Below are 25,086 nucleotides of genomic sequence, written 5' to 3' on the forward strand. Positions count from 1 at the left end.
TTTAGTCACAGGGCATGATAGTACTAAGAGATGCCCTAGGGGATCTCCTGTTCTGGGAAAACGTTTCTTTACCTCCATTGTGTAGTTGCATTTCTAGTTACCCTTGTTAGTCAGGATCAATCACTCCATACAGAAGAGTAATACCCTTTCATGCCTGTTGATTCAGTGGCAGGAGAAGCCAGAGTGGCCATGGAGAAGTCTGTACTTTCAGTTCAATTGAATGTTGTGTTTCCTGGTAGGAGCATTCTCTTTTTGGAACTAAGATCTATAAACCAGCAGAGCTTAAGCTTTCAAGGACAAGAAGCAAAAATTTTCCTAGGGGTAAAATATTTTTTTTTCACTAGGGGTGTAGTGAGTGATGCCATTCCGATTTCCACCCCTTGATTCCTGGATCCATGAATCCTGCCATGGGAGAAATAACACCATAGAGTGGATGCTGATTCAGAGTATACACAGCCTCCTGGAGAACACTGCCCTGCCTTGCAAGGCATTGCCATCTAGTTGACATGATACTTGGGTCTTACAAAGGCCATTCTACCATTCTATCAACACAGCTGCCTCTGGATGATGGGGAATATGGTAAGAACAGAATTCCATGAATGTGTGCCCATTTCTGCACTTCATTTGCTATGAAGTATGTTCCTTGGTCAGAAGCAATGTAGTGTGAAGTACCATGACAGTGGATATGGCATTCCATATCCATGGATGGTGGTTTTTGTGGAAAAATTATGTAAAGGGAAAGCAAACTCATTTCAAGAGTATGTGTCTATTCCAGTTAGAGTAATTCGTTGCCCCTTCCATGATAGAAGTGGTCCAATGTAATCAATCTGCCACCATATAAAATTTTGATCACCTCAGGGAATGGTGTCATATCAGGGGCTGAATATGAGTCTCTGCTGCTGGTAGATTAGGCACTCAGCAGTGGCTGTAGTCAGGTCAGTCTTGAGTAGTGAAAGTAAATGTTGGTAAACCCATGTAAGCCTCCATCCCTACCACCATGCTCACTTTTTTCATGAGCCCATTGTGCAGTGGCAGAAATGACAGAGGAAAGAGGATGACTTATATCCACAGGATGGGTCATTTATCCACTTGATTATTAAGACATTCCTTTGCTGAAGTCACCCTCTGGTGAGCATTCACATGGAAGACAAACACCTTCATATTATTTCCCACTCAAAAAGTTCTATCCACGTACCTCTACTCAGAACACTTTGTCACCAATTTTCCAATCATGCTTCTTCCAAGTCCCTGACCACCCAACCAAACCATCAGCAACAACTATGAGTCATTGTACAGATGCACCTCTGGCCAGTTCTCCTTTCAAGCAAATTGAACAATCAGGTATACTGTTCAAAATTCCATGCACTGGGAGGATTTCCTCATCACTGTCCTATAAGGACATTCAAGAATATGATGGTAGTGCTGCAGCTATCCACAACTGGGTGATCCCTGCATATCATGCAGAATTATCTATAAACCAGGCCCAAGTTTGCTCTTCCTCATTCAACTGAGTGTAAGGAACTCTCCAGGAGGCCTTAGCTCTGGTCTGGAAAAGAGAAGGTAATGTGGCAGGAGTGCAGACCATGGGCATTTAGACCACTTCCTCATGTAACTTACTTATACCTTTGGAACCTGCTTGAGCCCTGTCTCCTATATATAATTTCAATTTTGTGATAGAGTGCTGCTGTGTTGGCCCAACTTTATGGCTTCTTGGGTCAGACAACATCCAGCTCATGATAGGCAACTCAGGTCTAATAGTAACTTGGTGGCCCAGTTAAGCATTTGGTCTCTACTAGGCCCAGCAGGAGGCTAAAGGCTATTTCTCAAACAGAGAGTAGTTTGCTGCTGCAGATTAAGGCCTTGATCCAAAATCCTAAGGGTCTGCATTGTGATTCTTCTATAGGTGTCTGCCATATGCTCCAGACAGCATCCTTATTTGCCACGGACACTTTCAGCACTATTGGATCTGCTAGATCATATGGGCCAAGTGGTAGAGCAGCTTGCACAGCAGCCTGGATTTGTCAAGGAACCTACTTTCATTCTGGTCCCCACTTAAAACTAGCTGCATTCTGGTCACTCAGTAAATAGGTATGAGTAGCACTCCCAAATGAGAAACATATTGTTTCCAAAATCCGAAGAGGCCACTAGACATTGTGTCTCTTTTTAAAAGGGACTAGATACAAGAGCTCATCCTTCACCTTAGAAGGAATATCTTGACTTGCCCACTGGAAATTTCACTGAGGTGGGAGTCCCTAGTATTTTTGCTGCATTTATCTCCTATCCCCTGCCACACAAATGCCTTACCAATAAGTTTAGAGCAGTTGCTACTTCTTGCTCACTAGATCCCATCAATATGATATCATCAATATAATTGACCAGTATTATGTTTTGGGGGAGGAAGAAAATATCAAGTTCCCTGTGAATAAGATTGTGACAAAGGGCTTGAGAGTTGATATAACCCTGATGCATGACAGTGAAGGGATACTGTTGACCCTGCCAGTTGAATATAAACTGTTTCTGGTTGTCCTTTCTCATAGTTATTGAGAAAAAAAAACATCTGTGAGATCAGTAGCTGCATATCAGGTACCGATGGGATGTGTTGATTTGCTCAAGCAATAATACCACATCTGGAACAGCACCTGCAATTGGAGTCACCACCTGGTTAAGTTAATGATAATCCATTGTCATCCTCTGAGACCCATCTGTTTTCTGCACAGGCCAAATAAGAGAATTAAATGGGGATGTGGTGAGAATAGCCCACCCCCCTCAAGTCCTTACGAGTGGCATTAATCTCTGCAGTCCCTCCAGGAATACCGTATTGCATCTGATTCACTATTTTGCTAGATAGGGGAAGTTTTAATGGCTTGCACTTGGCCTTTCCTACTATTATAATTCTCACTCCTTGAGTCAGAGAATGAGTGGAGGGATTCTGCCAGGTGCTGGCTATGTCAATTCCAATTGTGCATTCTGGAACTGGGAAAATACTCATAGAATGGGTCCAGGGGCCCACTGAACCCACTGTGAGATGCACCTGAGCTAAAACTCCATCAATCCCTCAACTCCATATTCTGACTGGTGGACCAAAGTAATGTTTTGGGTCTCCTGGAATTAGTATCACCTCAGAGCCAGTGTCTAATAATCCCCAAAATCGCAGATCACTTCCTTTTTCCCAAAGTGCAACCACCCTGGTAAAAGGCCATAAATCTCCTTTGGGAAGTGAGGGAGGAAAATTAACAGTGTAAATTTTGGGCAGCGTAAAAGGGTCCTTCCACAAGGGTACCCGGCTTTCCCCTCATTCAAGGGCCTCTGGGTCTGCAAACTCTCTGAGGTCTGGAAATTTTTTAAGGGGTCTTGACTGTTTGTTCTGTCATTCAAGTTTGACTTCTGTTCACTTGACCTAGAATTCTTCTGCTTATACAGCTCAAACAGTAATTTAATAGATGACACATCTATTTTACTTCTAAGTGTCCCATGCTCTATTAGACACACCACAAATCTCTGTGAGTCAGATTATTTTGACTGCTGCTTTGAGTTTGTTGTCCATTTTGGTGGCCATGCCCACCTTGTCTTTGGTGATTAACTGTCCCCATATGGTTTCTGCAACTTGGGATTTGATCATCCCTATTGTGTTTAAGGATTCCAGTTCAGTGACAACTGTTCTAACAGTAATATCTGACCTACAGAGCAGGGTGACTATAGAACTCTTCAGAGATGATGGAGCTAGTCTCATGACTTTATTTCTAAAGATTCTGGTGAAAAATGTGTCCTCTGGACATTCCTGGGGCATATAAGCAAGTCTCCGATGATAAATCCATTCTAAAATTCCCATCTCTCTAAGCCTCTGGATCTCCTCATCTACATTATATAATAGCAGTTCTGGCATTTTGACCTCAGTTAATGTTGGCTGCCTTTGATCCATGTTTCATCCAGTCATCCAAACAGTTAATATCCTCTCTAACCCCTCAAGCTACAACATTGAATATAGAATCTCTGCTTAATTGACCCATATCAATAAATTCAGCTTGACCCACATTTACATTCCTTCCACCATTATCCCACACCCATAATATCCATTCCCACACATATTCCTTTGATTTCTGCCTATATAGATTGGAAAATTGATACAGTTTTCTTGAAATATAGCATACCTTCTCATGGGCCACACTTTGTACCTCACCTTTCTGGATCTGTTGGGACTTTAGACTGTTTTTAGCTCTTGCAGAAAAGAGGAATTGTGGGGGTAGGTCATGAAGGGAAATAGAAGTGTCTTTCAAGCCAATTACCTCAGGGCACTCCATTGTAGTTTCACCTGACTAAACAGGATTAGTTGCTCCAGACAGAGGAGTGAGGGCTATTTCCCTAGGGGAGAGGGTTATGGGGTTAGCAGACACTAAAGTGTTCATCTCTTTAGGTGAAGATTGGATGTCAGAATCCTCTGAACTGACTGAAGGCTGGGAAGCTATTTCCTCAAGGCAGGCTGCAGGTCTGGAAGCTTTTTCCTCAGGGAAGTCCATTACAAGTTTATCTAGGAAAGGCTCAGCAGATTCTATGGATTCCATCTCCCAATAACCATCATTATCAAACAATATATCCAAATTCCACATTTCAGGATCCCATTCTTTTCTATTCAAAACACATAATTTAACAGCAGATGCCCTGCAAGGTTGAGATTTTAGTTTACCCTATAAATCTGCCACTTACACTGGAAGGATCTGTGTCTGGTTTTCAGAGATCTCAAGACTGTGACTTTAAGATTTTCTTTCAGGGCACATATGGAAACTTTCACATTTGTCATATGGCATTTAAGTTGCAGATTTGAAGCTTTCAGCTCATCCCTTTCCCTCATCACTGTATCCAGCATATCTAATAACAACAAGCCAATATCATTATATCTCTTAATTCCACAAAACTCCATAAAGACATCAAAAACACTCTCACCTAGAGCCTTGCCTTATATAAGTTTACAATTATCAGAGTCTAATGGTGATATTTTGCATATCTCTCATGCTAACTCACTCCATGGACTGTCAATGCCATCTTGATTATTTGAAACAGAGTCAGTAGTGCCTTTGAGTCTAATCAGAGTAGAAAACCAACTGTGAAGGCCCATTTTAAAGATTCTGTTTCTCAAGAACCACTTCTGGCACTGAATCGTATTAGTCAGGGTATCTAGAGAAATAGAACCAACAGGAGAGATCTGTAAACATGAGATTTAAAAATGTGTCACACAACTGTGGGAATGGAAGAGTCCAAAATTCCTAGGGTGGGCTCTGAGTCTGGCATATCTGATGAAGGGTCTGGACCAACTCCACAAGAGAGACTTGCTGGCTGAAGAAGCAGTGAAAAATCCTCCTTCTTCCTTAAAAGGCTTCAACTGATTGGATTGTCTTGTTTGTAGGACATGTGCTTTAGTTGATGCAATTAATCACTGATGATTTAATATACCAGCCTTCTGGTTTATCAAGCAGCCATGAAATACCTTTGCAGCAAAGGTCAGGCCATTGCTTGCCAGACCCAACTACTGGGCATCATTGCTTTGCCAAATTGATACCAGAACCTCACCATCACACTGACATTACCAGTTTTGAAGATGGAAGATGGGGATGACAAGCCAAAGAATGAGGACAGCCTCTAGAAGCTTGAGAATTCAAGGAACTGTTTCTCCTCTAGAGCTTCCAGAAAGCAATGAAGCCAGCAAACACCATAATTTTAGTGAGGCTATGTCAGATTTCTACTCTGCAGAACTCTAAGATAAGAAATATGCATTAGTTTAATGTGTGGTAAATGTGCGATAATTTGTTACAGCAGTAATGATAGACTTCGGAAGTGCCTAACATGGGAACCAGCACACAAAACTTCTATATAATTAAAGGTAGGTTTAGGCTAGTTGGTTGAATGAATGAATCAATTACTTAATAAATATCCATACGAATCTTCTTGAGTAAGCATCAAGAGCCTTTTACTTTAGATATTCTGCATGCATCTTCAAATTCACACTCAAGTTTCTCCTCTTTGGGAAGATATCCTTACTCCTAAGAGTCTCCCTCTTTGCCTGAAAATACCTCTGCCTATTTCCCACAGCAGGATGCTCATTAATGAAAATATTAAGTTACATGGTTGCCTTCCTAGAATGGGAGTTATTGGAAAACAGGATCATGTCATCTTCATTTCTATTTTCCCAATGGCCAGCAAATTCTTGGTCCAAGTGGAAACGCAATGCAATGGTGCTGGATGAAGGAATGAACAGAATGAATGATGGAAGTGAGGGAATGATTGAGAGTTCCATTTGCTCAATTCTGAATCAAATATCTTGAAAAAAAATTTAGTTCGACATATTTATTTGAGTATGGTAAGGTTTGGGGGATTTTAAAGAATGTAATATCCCTCTGTTCCACTAATCTTTCCCTGCAAAGCCTTTACCCTTTAATCTGATGAAGCTATTGCTCCTTGCTTGGGAAGGGTTGTATTAATTAGGTTATGATAAACATTGAAATAAACAAGCCAAAATCCATACAATTTTACACAACCAAAAATTATTCACTCCCCTCAGACTTTAGTCCTTAGAGGTTTTTAAGCAGATATGGTGGTGGTGGTAGGAATTCAGCTTCATCCAGGCATTCATGTTTACACGTAGGGGCTGTGGGAAGCTCCATCTTCATTGCATTAGCCCCTTGGTTGCCCTGAACATTTACATACAATAATCAGTGAGGGAAAACAGTGAGAGTGCAACATATGCTCTTAACTAAACTGAACAAGGAAAAACACACTACACCCACTTGGATTTCCTTGGAAAGTATTAGTAGCATGCTCCTCCCTCAACCCCCTTCTCTCCCCACATGAAAAGGGGTTAGGAAATATTGTTTTGTGCAGACAAAGAAAAACAAAAGAACCAGGTTTTATGAGCATCTTGACAATTTCTTAGGAAGTCTGTCTCCAGTTCCATTTTACTCTTTTGTCTATGCTTTGTGCAATTCACTCCATCCCCAAGGGAAAAAGCCTAAGGTCCAATCTAGTAACTGTATCTAGCTTAAATCCAAGATCTCCTGGAGTCAAACCTTCCTCTTCATTTGGTCTTAGTAGGACTCCTTGTAATTTGGCCACTCAAATTAAATTTACTCAAGTTTAGATAAATTAAAAAAGGCAAACTGCTCCCTCCACATAAATAATAAGCAATGGTGGAATAAAGACAGACAATGATTTGCTTTGTAAAGAGAAATAATTGGCAACACAGTAATTACTCTTCTGTAGGAATTCTGAAATCCCATTGGGGAGATGTAATGAAATCCTCTGAAGCCAGAAGAAGAGAAATGATCTTCTTGACATGGTCTGAGCCCTTTTGATGTCCTATCTTGTCTGTTATCCTCCATGACAATGTCTTAAGCAGGAGTATGCGCTTTTCAGAAATTGTATGACTTTCAGTCAATTTCCAGTACATGGAAGCTTGGAGGAAAAAAGATGGTTGTAAAAGTGTAGACAAGCCACATACTTTTCAGGCTGTGCTATGGTTTATTTGGCAAACTATTCCTTCAAAACATTGTAAACTTCTGATCTAAGTTCAATCACTTCCATATATTAATAATCATGACTAATGTGTTAAATATAGCTTTCAAATGTACTTTATTTCTTTGCTTTCTGAGTGCTATGCCCCTAATTTTTAGATTGTTGATACATTAAAGCTATGAAGATTCAGTTGAAAGAGTACACAATGTGATATTTCCTGCAGAGTGCATTTTTCATGACCTATTGAGGTATAATTTATATGCAATTAAATTGACCAATTTTATATATACAATTTGATGAGGTTTACAAAGTATACATTTGTGTAAGCACTGCTACAATCATGATATAAATCATTTCCTGGAACACCAAAAAATTCCTTCATGCACCTTTGTAGTCAAGCTCTGCTTCATCCCCAGACTCACTACTAATATGCTTTCTGTCACTAGAAATTATTTCCACCTAGTCTAGAATTTATTATCAAAGGAATCATAAAGTATGTACTATTTTGTATCTGGCTTCTTTTATTCAGTCTGGTAATTTTGAGATTCATTCTTGTGTGTATCAGTAGTTCATTGTTCTTTTGCTGAATGGTATGCCCTTTATATGGATATGCTGAAATTCGGTTCTCCATTATTTTGTTGACAGACATTTGTGTTGTTTCCTTTTTGGGGTTGCCATGATAAAGCTTTTATAACCATTTGTGAAAGTCTTTGTGTGCTGAAATGTTTATTTCTCTTTGGTAAATATGAGAGTGGTAAATATGGTAAGCCTATGTTTGATGTAGTAAGAAATTGGAAAATTTTTTCTTCTCACCAGCAATTTAAGAGTTTTAGTTATACTCTCCAACATGACATTTTGTCAATCTTTTAATTTTTTTTTTAATTTTTGCTATTCTACAATGCATATGGGAATTTCATTGTGGTATTTATTTCTCCTCTGTGATTATTACGCTGTGCATTTTTACATGTGTTTATTGGTCATATATGTGCCCTCTTTTATAAATTGTCTTGTTCAAATACATTGAACCCTTTCTAATTTTTAAGTCAGATTTTTATCTTATTGAGTTGTAGAATATTGCAAATATAATTAGAGAAAAATTTGTCCTTTGTCAAATATTTATATTTATATTATGTAAATGTTTTCTCCAAGTCAGTTGTTTTTAAATTGACATAATAAAGTCTTTTTAGAGCAAAACATTTTGATTTACGTAAGTCCAATATATCAGTTTTGTCTCTTATTGTTTGTGTTATTTGTGTCCTATCCAAGATATCATCACTCTCCCCAAGGTCACAAGGATTTAAAACTTTTTTTTTTCTGTACAATGTATTATTTTAGCTCTTCCATCTAGTGCACTTTGAGTCCATTTTTACGTGCACTGAGGTTCAGGATAGAAATTCCATATTTTACATATAGGTATAATTTGTTCCATAGCCATTTTTTTAAAAAATGAATACCTGTCTCCACTGAGTTTCCTTAGAACTTTGTTGAAACAACAATAGGCAATATCTAAATAGGTCTGTTACTGGAGTCTTTAATTCTGCTCAATATGTCTATTCTTGTAACAACAGAACACTGTCTTGTTTGCTGTCACTAAAGCGTAAGTCTTTAAATGGGGTATGGTAAGTACTCCACCTTTTTTATCTTATTTAAAAAACTGTTTTATATTTTTAAGTTCATTTGCCTTTGCAAATACATTTTAAAATAAACTTGCTAACTTCCAAAAATAGTCCACTGGGATCTTGGTCAGGACTGACTCATATCTACAGATCAATTTTGGAAGAATGGATCTCTTGATATTATTTCGTGTTCTGATCCATGAATACGGTATTTATTTCCACTTATGTTGGTCTTCCTTCATTTATCCAAGCAGTGTTTTGTAGTTTTCAGGTTTTGTTCATGTTTAATTAAATTTACCTCTTAGTATTTCATATTTTAGGTGTTATCATAAATGGTATCGCTTTTATTTCAGGTTGCGATTTTTCCTTGCTAACAGATAAACAGAATTCCTTTCGAAAAATTGATAAAATTGATATTTTATCCTGTGACTTTAATAAGCTTATTCCAAGCTTATTCATCAGTTCTCATAGCATTGGTATTTTCTATGTAGGCACCCATGCCACCTACAAATACAGTTTTAAGCTTTCCTTTCAAATCTTCAGTTTTATTTTGTTTTTTTGTTTATTACATTTTCATTACTTACTATGATATTTAAGTTCATGTTTCAAATTGACTAGGTTATGGTGTCCAATCATTTGATCAAACAAAAAGTGTCCTGATTGTTACTGTGAGAGTTCTTCATGGATTTAAATCATCAGTAAATTGATTCATCTTTGGCTAATTATGTCTACAATCAACTGTTGAAAGAGATCACTGGAAGGTTTAGAAGGAGAACTGTCAGAAGAAAGGATTTCTGTATTGACTTTAGCCAGCCAGCTTCTCCTAATAGATTCATTGAAAACCCTCATCAGATTTTCCAGCTTGTGGCCTGCTCTACAAAATTCAGACATGCTCATCCCCACAGTTGTGTAAGTCAATTCTTGTAATAAATGTCATAACATTTACACACACACACACATAAATATCTTACCAGTTCTGCTTCCCTGAAGAAACCTGACTAATATATTTACCTTCAGTATGATGTTGAACAGGAGCAGGGAGTGCGTATGTCTTGCTCTGAGTCTTATAGGGAAATTGTTCACTCTTTTACCATTAAAGTGTGATACTAACAACAATTTTTTTGATACTCTTCATCAATTTTAAGAATTTTCCTTTGGTTTCTACATTGAATCAAATTTATTTTCATTAACATGTACTGAATTTTGTAAAGAAAAATATTTCTGCATTTATTGAGAAGAAAATATAGTTGGCCCTTCTTTCCTTCCTTCCTCCCTTCCTCCTTTCCTTCTTTCTTTCTCTTTTCTTTCCTTTCAACTTCCTTTTTTTTTATAACATAGAATAATACATTATGTGATATATTATCAAATTGCATCCCTGGAACAAATCCCAACTTATCTTGCTGTGTTGTCCATTTCGCTTATTGATGTATTCTAGTTGCTAAATATTCTTTTAAGAGGAATTTTGCAGTTTTATTTATGAAGGATATTGCTCCATAATTTTGGTCTGTAATTGATCTGTAATTTTCTTTTCTCATAAGGTCTTTGACTGTTTATAGTTTCAGAGTAATAATGACCTTATAAATTGAGCAAATAAATATTGTTTCTTGTATTTTCTGAAACAGTTTGTATAGAGTTATGGCCTCCTTAAGTTTAATATAATTTTCCAGTAACACCAACTTGGCATGGAACTTTTTGTGGGCAAAAAATTCTAACTATAAAGCAGATCCCTTTAATAGACCTAAGGTTATAGAAATTTTATATTTCTTCTTTACTGAGTTTAGTAGTTTGGTCATTTAAATAATTTATTCGTTTTATCTACATTGTCAAATTTATTGGCATATAGGTTTTTTCTAATATTTTCTTATGATTCTTTAAATGTTCATAGGATCTGAAGAGATGCACCTCTTTCTTTCCTGATATAAACAATTTGAGTATTTTTGTTCTGATTAGCCTGTTTGTCAACCAGTAATATTGATTTTTTCAAGGAAACAGATTGTTTCATTGACTTCCTCTATTTTCTCTTTTTAATTTTATAGTTTCTGCTATTTTCATTTCTTTCATTCCTTCTGCTTGCTTTGAATTTAATCTGTTTTTTTTTCAAAATTCTTAAAATAGAAACGTGGACTATTGGCTTTAAGCCTTTAGTCTTTTCTAACTTAAGCATAGATTTCTCTCACTATATTGGGTTAGTAACATCCTACAATTCTTGGTGTATTTTGTTTCTAATTTTATTTAATTCAACTCTGTTCTAATATCTCTAGCGATTTCTTCTGTGACCCATGGGCTCAAGTGTGCAAATTAATTTCCAAATTAAATTGCTATTTAATTCCAATGTGTTCAAAGAACCCACTTTGTATGATTTCAATTCATTTACATCGAATGCCCAGGAAAGGGGCCTATTTTATTTTATGGCCCAAGAAAACGGCCTATTTTGGTGGATAATCAGTTGGTATAAAATTCATATTCACCTTTTTTTTAAGTGCAGTAGTCTATGATTGCCATTCGGATCATGTTGTTTGCTCTACACCCTTACTTATTTACATTCTACTACTTTCAATCACTGAGAGAGGAGAGTTCAATTCTACACTTTAATTGTGATTTATATTTCGTTACATTTCTATCACTTTACATGCAGTGCATTTTTTTTTTTTTTGCATGGGCAGGCACTGGGAAATGAATACGTAGTGTATTTTGAAGTGTTGTTAATTAGTACATGAGCATTCAGATCTTTACATCAACTCAAAGAAGTGTCCCACTTGTCATTACAGAATATTCTTTCTAGTCTTTAGTAATAAATTTCATTTTGTAATCTATCTGTCTGATAGTCATATAGTCAATCAAGCTGTCTTTTGTGTAGTATTTTCATAGTTTATCTCATTCCATCCTTTTAATTTTAGCCTATTTGTGTCTTTAAAACAAAAATGGGCTCTAGTAGATATCATAGAGATAGGTTTTGTTTTTTTATGTTTTAAAATTTGTTTTCCTTTCTTATTTGTATTTACTATTTAAATTTTCTTTTTGTGTTTTCCATTTCCTCATTTACTACATCACTTTAAAATTTTTACTTTTCATGTTTGCACTGAAGTTTAAAAAGTACACGTTTAAGATGTAGTGTATCTTGATTCATTATTTTACTACTTTGCACACTGTGTAAGAATCTTACAGCAGTATAATTTCATTTCTTATTTCTCCATCTGTGTTGTTGCTGTATATTTTATTTTTACATATGTTATAAACCCATAGTATATTGATATTACCATAAACTGTTAATCTTTAAAATAAATTAAGCAATACAACAAAAATCTTTTAAAGTTTCCCTCATTTATTTCATCTTTGGCACTCTTTACTCTTTTTTATATGTACATACTTGAATCTGGTATCATTTTCCTTCTTCTTGAATATCTTTTAACATTTCTTATAGTGTGGTTGTATTATTTTTTGTACAAAAATATTTATTTTACTTTCATTTTTTCACTTTGCTTAAAATTCTATCTAGAGGGTGCAAGGGTAGTTTAATAGTAGAATTCTTGCTTGCCTTGCTGGAGACATGCATTCCTGGCCCATGCACCTCCCCCCCAGAAAAAAATCAGCAAATTGTGCTACAATAACAGGATAGTCAAATGTAAAAAAAAAATGAAATGTGACCCACACCATACAGCATACAAAAATTTAAAAATTCTAGCTAGAAAATTATTTCTGTAGTAATTTAAAGATGTTTTTCTATTGTTTTCTCATTTGCATAGTTTCTAATGAAGAGTCTATTGTCATATGTTTATTCTTCTGTGCAGATTTCTTTATTTCTTTCATTACTATTAATATATTCTTTTTTCACTGCTTATCAGTAATTTGTTTATGATGTGATTATGTGTGCTTTTCTGCCTGTTTATTCTGTTTGGGAATGCTCAAATTATTTGGCTCTTGGTGATGTTGCCAGAATGCCATATACCAGAAATGAGTTGGCTTTTATAATGGAAATTTGGTAAGTTGCAAGTTTACAGTTCCAAGACTGTGAAAACGTCCAAATTAAGACACCAATAAGAGGATACCTTCACTCAAGGAAGACTGATGACATCTGGAATGCTTCTTTTAGCTGGGAAGGCATGTGGCTGGCGTCTGTTTGCATCTTTGGCTTCTGGATACCTCTGCCAGCTGGGAAGGCACATGGTAACATATGCTAGCTTTCTCTCCAGGCCTATCATTTCAAAAGGCTTCCTTGGGGGTGTTTTCTTTCTTTATCTCCGAAGGTCTCTGGCTGTGTGGGCTCTGTCAGCTCTGAAGTTTTATCCAAAATGGCTCCCTCTTAAAGGACTCCAGTAAGCAACCCCACCTTGAATGAGTGGAGACACATCTCTATGGAAACCACCTAATCAAAGGTCCAACCTACAATTGGGTGGGTAATATATTAATGGAAACAGCTTAATTAAAAAAATCCCATCTGACAATATTGAATGAGAATTAAAGAACATGGCTTTTCTAGAGTACACAGCAGTTTCAAACTTTCACAGCTCTGTTAATTTACACTTTTCATTAAATTTTGAAAATTTATGGTTATCACAGCTTCAAAACTCATTTTCTGTGACTCTAATTACATTGATGTTTGATATCTGTTATATATTTTTCCACAGTTCACTATGGATTATTTTCCAGTTTTTCTGTGTGCTTTCTTTCATTCTTTCTTTGTTTTTAATTTTGTTTTGTTTTGGATGGTTTATTTTGCTCTCTCATCAACCTCTATGCATTACTATGCATTTTCTAATCTGTACTTGTTCCCATCATGTAGTTTTATTTGAGATATGATACACTCTTGTTTATATATATATTTTTTTCTTTTTTCATTCAACTTCTCCTCATGTCCATGCTTCCTTCTATCTTTTTGAACACATGGAACATATTTATAATGGCCACTGTAATATTCTCGTCTAGTAATTCTATTAGCTTTATCCATTTTTAGTTTTGCTTCTATTGAATCAATTTCTCTAGATTTTGAATAGTATTTTTCTGCTCTTTTTCAAACCTTGTAATTTTTGTTGGATACTGGACATTGTAATTTTCACATTGATGTTTGTTGGATTTTGATGTACTATTTTAAAGAGTATTGGGATTTGTTTTTGCCATTTGTTTAGGTTACTTAAAAGGAGTTGACCCTTTTGAGTCTTGATTTAAGGTTTGTTTGTGGCATCAAGGAAGTCTTTTCTGGGAATAATTTAGCCCCATTAGTAAGAAATAGCTTTCTGTTGCTCTTTGTGTTACAAGTTCCTTCCCCTCTGGATACTTAGAACACAAAATATTCCTAGTTCATGCTACCCTTGGATATTTTTTGGTCTGCTCTTTTCCAGACTATCTCCTGGTTGCATGTAGTCTCTTCTCATACATGAGAAGATCAGCACGCAGCAGAAGACTCTAAAAAAATCTTCTGAATATCATCACTCTAGCTGTCCTTCTGTGCAACTTCTTTCTCTGCAATATTCTGCCCTGTGAATTCTAGCAGATTTGGCCTCTGTGAAATCCAATCTTGTCTCCTCCACTCAGTGAAACTTTTTAGCTATTTTTAAATGTCCCCTTCTTGAATTTTGCTTAGAATATGCTTCTGGGCAATAGTTGGGGCCATTCATAAAGCTAGCCTTGTTAGCTTCTCTTCTCTCAGAGGTCTCGATCCTATGGTACCTGTTGTACTATGTCTGAAAACCATTGTTTCACATATTTCTTTCAGTTATCTTGTTATTTATAGGAAAAGAATAAATCATTGTTTTAAGTGTATATCTCCTACAAGGTTGCATTCTATTGTAATTTTTTGTTATTTAGAACATTCCACATTTTGTTCAGAGGCCAGGAGCGTTATTTTTCTCACTCTTTAAGGTCTAAATTTCCTAAAAGTTTCTGTTTCCTTTGATCTCTGCTTGCAAAGTGGTCAATTATCCCCTACATGTGTTTATTTTTTATAATACTTACAAAATGAACCAATAGCAGCCAACAGACAATAAAATGTTGATGCTTCTCAATGTCTTACATACAAATGCTAATCTATTAGACATGTGATCTTCTCCCAGGAAATTCAGGGCAACGGTTTTCCTAATGTTTTCCATTATATAATATGGATCAATATCTCTTCACCCGCTGATAATAATTTTCTTATTTTTTTGTTTCCTGTCTGCTTAGATTTTGTCGTATGTTTTAGATAGTTTCTGTTACAAAGTATGCCTCTTGACTTTATCTTGGGAAGTGACATCCAAAGTGTAGTGAGAAACAGGGATGAGGAAGAAGAGAACTCACACAAGAAGCGACTCATCAATTCTACTCATATTCCACTGGGGAGAATTAGTCCCATGATAATACCTAGGTATAAAGGCGATAGGAAATTGTATTTCACTGTTCAGTTAGAAAACGGAATGCTTTCAGTGAAATGTTAGCCCATATTGGTTGCAATGCTGTAACAAATTTTCCTGAGGGAATTACATTGTGGGAGTATAACACTTCATCTTATGAGCAAATCTCCTGTGTATAGAACAGGGGTCATGCTTGGGAATTGATCAACTACTCAAATCCTAGAGGGGAAACTGTCTCACTTCGAGAATTTCAGCACTTTGCTAAATGTTATCATCAAAAATCTTATTAGATTTGAGAATAGATTGAAGATTTTTGACTGAAGAAGAGGAATATAATTTTAGGAATATAATTTTATATTAATCTGAATTGATCAAAGTAACTAAATTGTTCAGAGATTTTGGATTCAGTGTGTTATCCCAAACACCTTGGAATAGTCACAATTGTTTGCTCATAAATTTTTACTCAGTGGTGTCTCTACTAAATGAAGTTGAGATGTGAGTAATTTTTAAAATAATATTAATGAAGTAGTCCATGAAATCAGGAGACAGAATGACTGGAATGAATATGTATGGAGTGGCAAGCCATCCACCCACTATTTCCTTCATGTAACACACAGCCTTAAGAAATATATTAGTTAAGAGAGAACAACACATTTTCAAAAGAATTAGGTGGATGCATTTTTCAACCAGGATGCTGATAGGAAATGCTATATTTGAAATGAGGTCATTATTTAAGTGGGATTCAGCGAATCGTGGAGGTCCTATATTTATGTGAAGTCACATAACTAGAAGTTACCATGGGAAGCAAAGGGTCTTCCTTGGAAATGAGAATAGTCTGACATGCTGCAATACTTAGTAGTTTAATTGATCTTTTGATCTCCTAGAGCCCAAGTTGATGGGCAGCCCAACTTACGTATTATAACTGAAAGAAGTTAAAGGTATTTTGAACTATTACACCATTTTAAGACATCGTAACAGAGAATTACAACCTCTCACTCAATTGTCAACTTGAATTATGTCCCAAACCTAGGGTCATTTGGATGAAATAAGTGACTACAGTTGAAGAAAGATCCTGTGGAGAATATATGTTATAAGGGTATTCCACTAATATTCCCGTTAGTGTTCTCCAAAGGTAATTGTAGCCATTTGTTGCAGCTAACAACACAAAGAAAAAAATAGAAAAGCTCATATTTTAAGAAAATTATTAAACACTGGTTCTGAGCTAGTACTAATATATAAAGACTCAGCACTTCATTGCGGTCCACTTATGAGAAATGGAATTCATGAAAAATTGGCAAAAAGGTAAATTTAATTTAGACTCGGCACTTCATTGCAGTCCACTTATGAGAAATGGAATTCATGAAAAATTGGCAAAAAGGTAAATTTAATTTATTATTTAGTCATTCATTCAAAAACATGTATTAAATACCTAATAGGTGCTTGGTCATGTTTTCAGTTCAGGGATACAGCGATGAAGAAAACAGACAAAATTCCTTGACCTCATAGTTTGCTAATAGTAAATAATTTTTTAGAAGGATGGGAAAAACTCCCAGTTTAGTAACATTAAGAAAGCAAATTGCATTGTATTTTAGACATTTAGAAATGAGATTATATATGAAGTTGAGCAGCACAAAACATTGACAATGCTATGGATCAGAGAGGGATATACAAATTTATCAATGGTAATCAAGGTAAAAATATCAAATAAAAAAGTGAAAGATATGTAGGAAATATTTACATGGCTATTAATAAGAAGAGACTTATGGACAGAGAGTTTAAGCAATGTTAGATCTTTCCAGTGTAGAATAAGAACAATATGAAAGTCTACAGTCAACCAAGATAACAGCAGAAGATGCTCCAGAGTGCCGTCCCCTCCAGAATCTTTGCACAATTGGCAAAAAATGGCAGAGCCATATTTCTCAAAATTCCAGGCTCAGAAAAAACAGAGAAGAACCTTCACTTTGCAGTCACCTTGGGATGATCTTCTTGGTAGTTGAGCTATACTCTGAAGGAAAAAAAACAGTCAAAGCAGAGCCAATTTGTGAAGATTGTGAAAGGTCCTTTTTTTTAAACAAAATTCATATTTTATTTAGACTGAAATAAACTGTACAGAATTTATTTTATTCACTAAAAATAAGAGCAATATTTTCTGTATTATGCCTACATAAACTACTAGCACTTATTTTTGTAGCCTTTCCAGATCTAGCTTATAAATCAAAGTGAGGCAATCAACATAATCATGGAAATAGACAGAAAAAACAGACAAATCAGCTGTCAGTAGTTATAGCCTCTCATTCTGCCTTGACCATGAAACAAAAGTGTTTCACAAGTACCTGCTAAAAAGCTTATGAAGGCCTACGCTCAACAAAGATACGTAAAATGCAGCAACCATATGTGTAAAAAAGCATTTGGACTTCAGCTGTAACTTGTATCTCTAGGTTCATTTGAAAAAGACAAAATCTACACTGAAATCCTTGTTTAGCTAGCTTAGTTTTTCTTACTCTCTAGTGTATACCACTGTCTGCTTTAGTTGGCTAATGCTTCCAGAAATGCAGTATACCAGAAATGGGCTGGCTTTTACATAGGAAATTTATTGAGTTACAAGTTTAAGGTTCTAAGGCCATAAAAATGTCCAAACTAAGGCATCCGGAGGGAGATACCTAGACTCCAGAAAGGCTGATCTGGGAATGCATGTGACTGGCATCTGTGGGTCCTTTGGCTTCTGGTTTCAAACAGCTTCTCTGGGGGGTGTTTTCTTTCTACAACTCCAAATATCTCTCTGAAGTTTTTTTTCTAAAATGGTTTCCTCTAAAAGGACTCCAACAGGTGACCCACTTTGAAGGAATGAAGATGCATCTCCATGGAAACTACCTAATCAAAAGATCCCATCCACAATTGGACTGGTCACATCTCCATGGAAACAACTTAATCAAAAAGATCCCACCCAAAAATATTGAATCAGAATTAAAGAACATGGTTTTTCTGGCATACACAACAGTTTCAAACCGACACACTGTTTAATGAAATTTTTTAACAACATACTTAAAAGTTCTATTAGTTAAAAGGTCAGTTGAGAGCCTCATTTTAACATTTTACAAAATGCATTCCTTCCTTCCACCCCTACTCAAAATTAATTTCTTCAAAATACTGATAACTGGACTGATAACCTGACAATTGGATTCATATTGATGATCAGTGTTATGTCTAAAATGACTATATTAAAGTAATTCTAGGGTGACACTAACAGAGATCATACAGAAATGAAATGTGGCACTTTCAATGCTATCTTCTGGAAGAATAGATGGGCCTTCAAATAACAAAATTTCAAATAGAGACCCTTTAAGTAGGTAGATTAGTAATGACTAATATATTCAATGGGAGACCTACAGGCAAGCATAGTCAGTGATTAAGCAGCTTACGTACACTTCACTGTTTCTCTTCCAAATGTAAGAAGAAGACATATTTTAAAAGTCTCAAATATTTTCAATGGCTTCTGAATTACCTGTAGGAAGCTCTGACTTAGTTGTATAGAGTTTGATAAATGGGTCCACCATTACATCCAAATCATGTTTTATATCAAAATTTATGTTAAGCAAAACCAAGTTATTTGACCTTTGGTCTGTCACAGTGTTCCTCAGGTATGCTTTGAGATGCTTTTGTCCATTTTCATAGCATTTATTCTCAACTTTCATCACACAAGAATTCATAAAACCTCAGCAAAGCATAAACATTAGGAAGAAAATTGATGAAGGGCAGATGGACAGAAATGCTATATCTTTCCCATTGTGTTGCCACTTGATTCTCCAACAGTGATGCTTGCCTGAGAGTATGTCCTGATGGGGTCAATGACTTCTGTACCTGTCAGCATGTTGTTCCTCCAATGTATTGAATTTGAGCTATCCCATCACAGAAGATACCAGGGATAAGCATTTAAGAGCTTTGAAATATTGTTCTGAGAATACGTCCTAAATTCCTGGATAATGTTCTCTACTGTTGGAACACTCAGGGTTTCTTTAAAGTAACTCTCAAAGATTAACTAAGATTCCAATTGTGTTGCTGAGCTCTGTGGAATTTGCCAGGGAGTTTGATGTGAATATCAAGCTTGGTTTCCGAAGTTTCAGCTTCTTTAAGCCAAAATTCATGATAAATTTCAATATCTACCTTCACTTCATTTAGTGAATGCAGCACTACAGTCAAGCTCCTAGCTGTAAAGAGGACATCAGATGTTGTTCCTAGAGATTTTTCCCACGGGCTTTTGTAAAAGATAGGATATTCCTGAGAACAACAGTGGTAACAATGAAATTAAAAAAAAAGTTACTGCATTATAGAGTACCAATGATTGGCCAACGATACAGTTATTCCATCTAATATGTCACTATTTATACCATACAAACATAAGACAAGGGCTTGCAGGAATTCCACTAAAATTTCAAAGGCATTATGTCTGCACGTCCACTGAGAATGGCAAGTTTCCTCCAGCTCATTACCCCTTTCTTCCTTGCTCTGACAAAGGACCAAAATTACATTGTCAAATTCTAAAATTAGTTGTGGTGATCAATGGGAAAAAAAAGAAACTTCCTTAATCGTTCCCAAAGCAACAGATACTCCCATAACAGGAAGCGATTTTGCTAACCACATGTTTAAGGCACAGGAAGAGTAGATGTATAGATAGCTTGGGGGATATTTCTCTAAGAATCTAGAAGTAACAACTTTCATTTTGGAAGAAAATTCACTGGACACAATGTAAGCCAGTCTATGACAGTACTCCATGTTTAGTCCTTATCTCTCAGTTATTGTAGTGCAAAGTTTCACAGCTAAAACTTCTGCATCAGTTTCATAAAGTAGCAAGCACATATATTCCTCTCTCAGGTTATGAGATTCATCCACAAACTTCACCAACATATGCAGGACATAGGCAGGTGCTCTTTGCCTGTTATATTAACCACATCATCAGTGACAATTGGGAAGACATGTGAGTCTCTCACTTCCCTGAGAGTTTCTTCCCCAATGCAGCTCCTGCGTACCTCTTTTCCTGCTGGGTTTTTGAACAGAGCAATGTGTTAACAGCTGTTATCTGCAAGTACTTTCTCAGAACCTCAACATGAGGATTTATTTGGCTCTCCAGTTATGCTTGAAAGTTATAAGAAGTAAAAAGAACTTCAGGGGGTTTATCAGACTCATGTCCATCCAGAGGCAGGTTTTATTTTCCCATAAGAATCAAAATTTCAGATAAAGATTTAGATAGTCTTTGTTTTTCTTCTTTTCAAGGGTTAAATGTGAAATATCTTCCTCCTATGCTTCACTCCCTTCTTCTGAGTTTGGGTTCTGATCATTGCTGTTTGTTTTTTTACGTTTTGTCCCTATTCAGAAGTTTCGTCAATTTGTTTTCTGCTTCAGTGTCCTGATTTTATCTTCACTGAATTAACTTATTTGTTTCCTGTGTCTACTATGTAGATTGTTCAAATGACTGGTAAGATCAAATATTGTTGGTATAGTGTTACCCTGAAGTACTGTTCTATAATGACTAGTTCTACAGATAATAGAGAACTCAAAGTGTTTGGTACATAACTGATGATGTTTATCTAGCTGACCAGGCATTTTTATCTTCCAAGTCCGTCCCCCTACAATTCTCCACTCACTTCTGGCATCTGGCTGAGTCCTGGTGGAACCTGAAGAAGGCCAGGTCAGGCTGTGTGCTTTTCTGCATGCAATTGGGGGCAGCACAGAAGTTTGGCATTGCAGCCTCCTTGCTGAATGGCCCAATCCTCTCTTCTCTGCCTCCTCAGGGCAGCCCTCCAGTGGGAGGGGAGCCAGGCCAGCCAGCCAGTTTGGCAGGGCCAGTGTGCTGGGGGGAGGGGCAGGTGGTACTTTTTGCTTTAATTTATTATTTTTTGTTCGTTCCTGGACATTCAAAGAAATCTCTGTCACATTGTTGGCTAGATACAAACTTAAGAAACAGACATCTTAAGGACTAAATCCCAGTTAACACTTTAAAATACTAAAATGTTCAGTGTATAGCAAATGATGATAAGACAAAAAAAGAAATATAAACTAATGGCATAAACATAAACAGAAACAGAAACCAAAGTAAAACAGTAAAAAGCCAGAAACCATAAACATTTTGGACATATTGGAGAAAGACTTTAAGAAATGATTCTCAGATCATATTGTCATGGTCAGATTCATGTGTCAACCTGGCCAGGTGGTGGTACCTGTTTGTCTGGTTGGGCAAGTGCTGGCCTGTCTGCTGCTATGAGGACATTTCATAGAATTAAATCATGATCACGTCTGTTGTATCCACCACTGATTGCATTTGTCATCAGCCAATGGGAATGTCTTGTGCAATGAGTGATGTTTAATCTAATCACTGAAAGGTTTTTAAGGAGGATTCAGAAGAGTTCATCCAGACCCTTCATTGGAGTCATCAGCTTCACAGCCTTCCCTATGGATTTTGGACTCTACATTCCCACTGTTATGTGAGACACTTTTATAAATTTTATATCTACAGATATTTCCTGCTGATTTTGTTTCTCCAGAGAACCCTAGCTAATACACATATGCTCAATGATTTAAGTGAAAACACATAGGAAAAACTAAAGAATATAGGGAAAACAATGAATAGACTCTATGAGAATCTCTTTGAGATTCTTTATAGTAAACAAACAAATACTGGAGTTGAAACCACAGTACCAAATGGAAAGTCCTCTAGGGGGATTCATGAGCAAATTGAAGTTGGCAGGAGAAAGTTTCAGTGATGCTGAAGACAAGACAATTGAAATGGTTCAGGCCAAGGAGCAAAAAGAAAGAAGAATAACAAAAAGTGAAGAGACCCTAAGAGATCTGAGGGACACCATCAGACATGCTAATATACACATAATGAGAATCCCAGAAGGAGAAGAAAAACAAAAAGGGACATAAGGAATATGTAAAGAAATAATGATAGGGAACTTCCCAAATTTAATGAAAAACATGTTCAAGAATCCCAACAAACCCCAAACAGGAAAAATTCAAAGATAACCACACCGAATGACTAGTAACCATGCTTTCCAATGGTAAGGGTAAGGAGAGAGTTCTGAAAAATGTAAGAACAAAACAATGATTCAGGTACAGAGAGTCCCAATAAGAAGAAATGCTGATTTCTCACCAGAAACCATAGATGTAAGAGGTAAGTAGGAAGAAATATCTAAAGGAATGAAAGAAAAAAAAATGCCAATCAAAAGTTTTGTCTCCACAAGAAACTCTCTCAAAAAGAAGGATGGGATTAGAACATCACCAGGTAAGCAAAAACTTGGAGAGGTCATCACCACTAGATATACTGTACAAGCAATGTTAAAGGGAGTTCTTTAGACAGTAAGAAAAGGACAGTAGCCATGGATCAAAGTGGCATAAATAAGGACCTCGAATTAAGCTGTTCATATGGAAAAATATAAATGCAAGTACTAATGTTTTGTATTTTTTGGTGTGCGACTCACTTTTTACTTCTTACAGGTTCTAAAATGCAAAGGTATATAAAGTAATGAGACATCTATGATTTTGTATATGCAATGTATAAAGATAAAATTTGTAGCAAATACAACAAAATGTGGGAGATGTAGGTCTTTGGAGCAGTGTGTTTATGCTATTTAGTTAAGCTGATATCAAATTAAAGGATGGTAAAAATTTAATCCCCCAGTAACCACAGGTAAAGCATATGAAAAATAAATACGGAAAGAAATTAGAAGGAATGCATAAAGGTATAATACAAAAAAAAACAAGTAAATATGAAAATATTAATTAATGGAAGAATTGGGGGTCAGAATATGAATTACAAAGGCAAAATAGCAGAAGAAAGTATTGCCTTATTATTAAAATAAAAATGATCATAAGAGAATACTCTGAACAGCTGTATACCAACAGATTAGATAACCTAGATGAAATGGAAAAATTACCGTAAACACACAAACTACCACAGTGGCTCCAGAAGATCTCAACAAATTGATACAAGTAAAGAGATTGAATCAGTAATCAATAACATTAAAACAAAGAAAAGCCTAGGACCAGATGGGTTAACAGATGAATTTTACTAAGCATTCTGAGAACTAACAGAAACCTATTCAAATTCTTTCAAAATAATGAAAAAGCGGGAACACTAACTCATTTCTATGAGGCAAACATCACTCTAACACCAAAGCCAGATAAAGATAAAATTACAGACCAATATCTACTATGAATATGGATGCAAAAATCTGTGTAATCTGCAAACCGAATCCATCAACACATTAAAGTAATTCTACGTAATGAAGAATAATTCTTCATTCTATGTAATGAAGTGTATTTATCCCAGACATGTAAGGTTGGTTCAACATAAGAAAATCAGTCAATGTAATACTCCAGGTTAAAAGAATGAAGACAAAAAAAAAACAAAACAAAAAAACCACAACACATGATCATCTCAATTTTTGCAGAAATGGCATTTGACAAAATCCAGCACCACTTTTTGATAAAAACACTTAGAAAACTATAATAAAAGGAAACTTCTTCAACATGACAAAATTTCATATGTGAAAACCCACTGAAAAACCCACTGCTCTCATCATATTCAGTACTGAAAGACTGAAAGCTTTCCCTCTAAGATCGGGGACAAGTGAAAGATGCCCCATCACCAAAGTTCTTCAACATTGTGCTGGAAGTTCCAGCTGGAGAAATCAGGGAAGAAAAATAAATGAAAGGCACCCAACTTGGAAAGGAAAAATTGAAACTTTTCTTATAGGTAACATGATGCTATATATATATATAAAATCTTGAGAAATCCATAGCAATTCTACTAAAAAATTTAGTAAAGTGGTGGGATTTAACATCAACATGCAAAATTCAGTAGTGTTTATATACTCTATGAACAATCTGAAGAGGAAATAGAGATAAAATTCAGTTTACAATAACAATGGAAAAGATGAAATACCAAGCAATAAATTTAACCTAGAATGTAAAACATACGTATGCAGAAAACTACAAGACATTCAGAGCATGGGGGTTGCTAAGGGCACTGAGAAGGCCTCGGGAACATGGGGATGCACTACAGGGCCATGGGGACTTGCTGAAGATTAAGAGGCTTGGAGGTCCAGGGTAGGACTGAAGGTCCAGAAAAACCCTCAAGGACATGAGGGGACTTAGGGTGCCCGGGAAATTGTTGGAAATTCCCTGTTCATGCATTGGAAGACAAAATGTTGTTAAGATGTCAGTTCTCCACAAAGCAATCAGTGGATTCAATGCAAACAGCCTTCTTTGAAAAATGGAAATGCCTATTGTTTCTGTTTGCCAAAGTTGGTGGAATGCAGTTATATCAGAAATGAGTTGGCTTTTTCAATGGGGATTTATTGAGTTACAAATTCACAATTCTAAGGCCATGAAAATGTCCAGATTAAGAAAGGAGAAGAAACAGAGGAAAGGCTGCTGGCATCTGGGGTTCTTCCGTCACATGGGAAGGGATATGACAACAGATTTTTTAAATGAAGAGTCATACTTTAAATATTAAAACTGATTGCAAACATTGTCACAAGGACGGTCATATAGACCAATAGGATCAAATTGAGAGCTCAAGAATAAACCCAGTCAATATAATACTCCAGGTTAAAAGAATGAAGGCAAAAAGTTCCAGAAGTCCAAAATGA

General features: G+C 36.1%; 1 pseudogene; it reads right to left on the reverse strand.

The window, feature by feature from the left end:
- Nucleotides 1-18,912: 18,912 nt before the first annotated feature.
- Nucleotides 18,913-21,176, reverse strand: LOC143651408 (52 kDa repressor of the inhibitor of the protein kinase pseudogene; annotated as a pseudogene).
- Nucleotides 21,177-25,086: the final 3,910 nt, after the last annotated feature.

The sequence above is a fragment of the Tamandua tetradactyla genome, chromosome 12 (assembly GCF_023851605.1).
Source record: "Tamandua tetradactyla isolate mTamTet1 chromosome 12, mTamTet1.pri, whole genome shotgun sequence".
Classification (NCBI taxonomy): domain Eukaryota; kingdom Metazoa; phylum Chordata; class Mammalia; order Pilosa; family Myrmecophagidae; genus Tamandua; species Tamandua tetradactyla.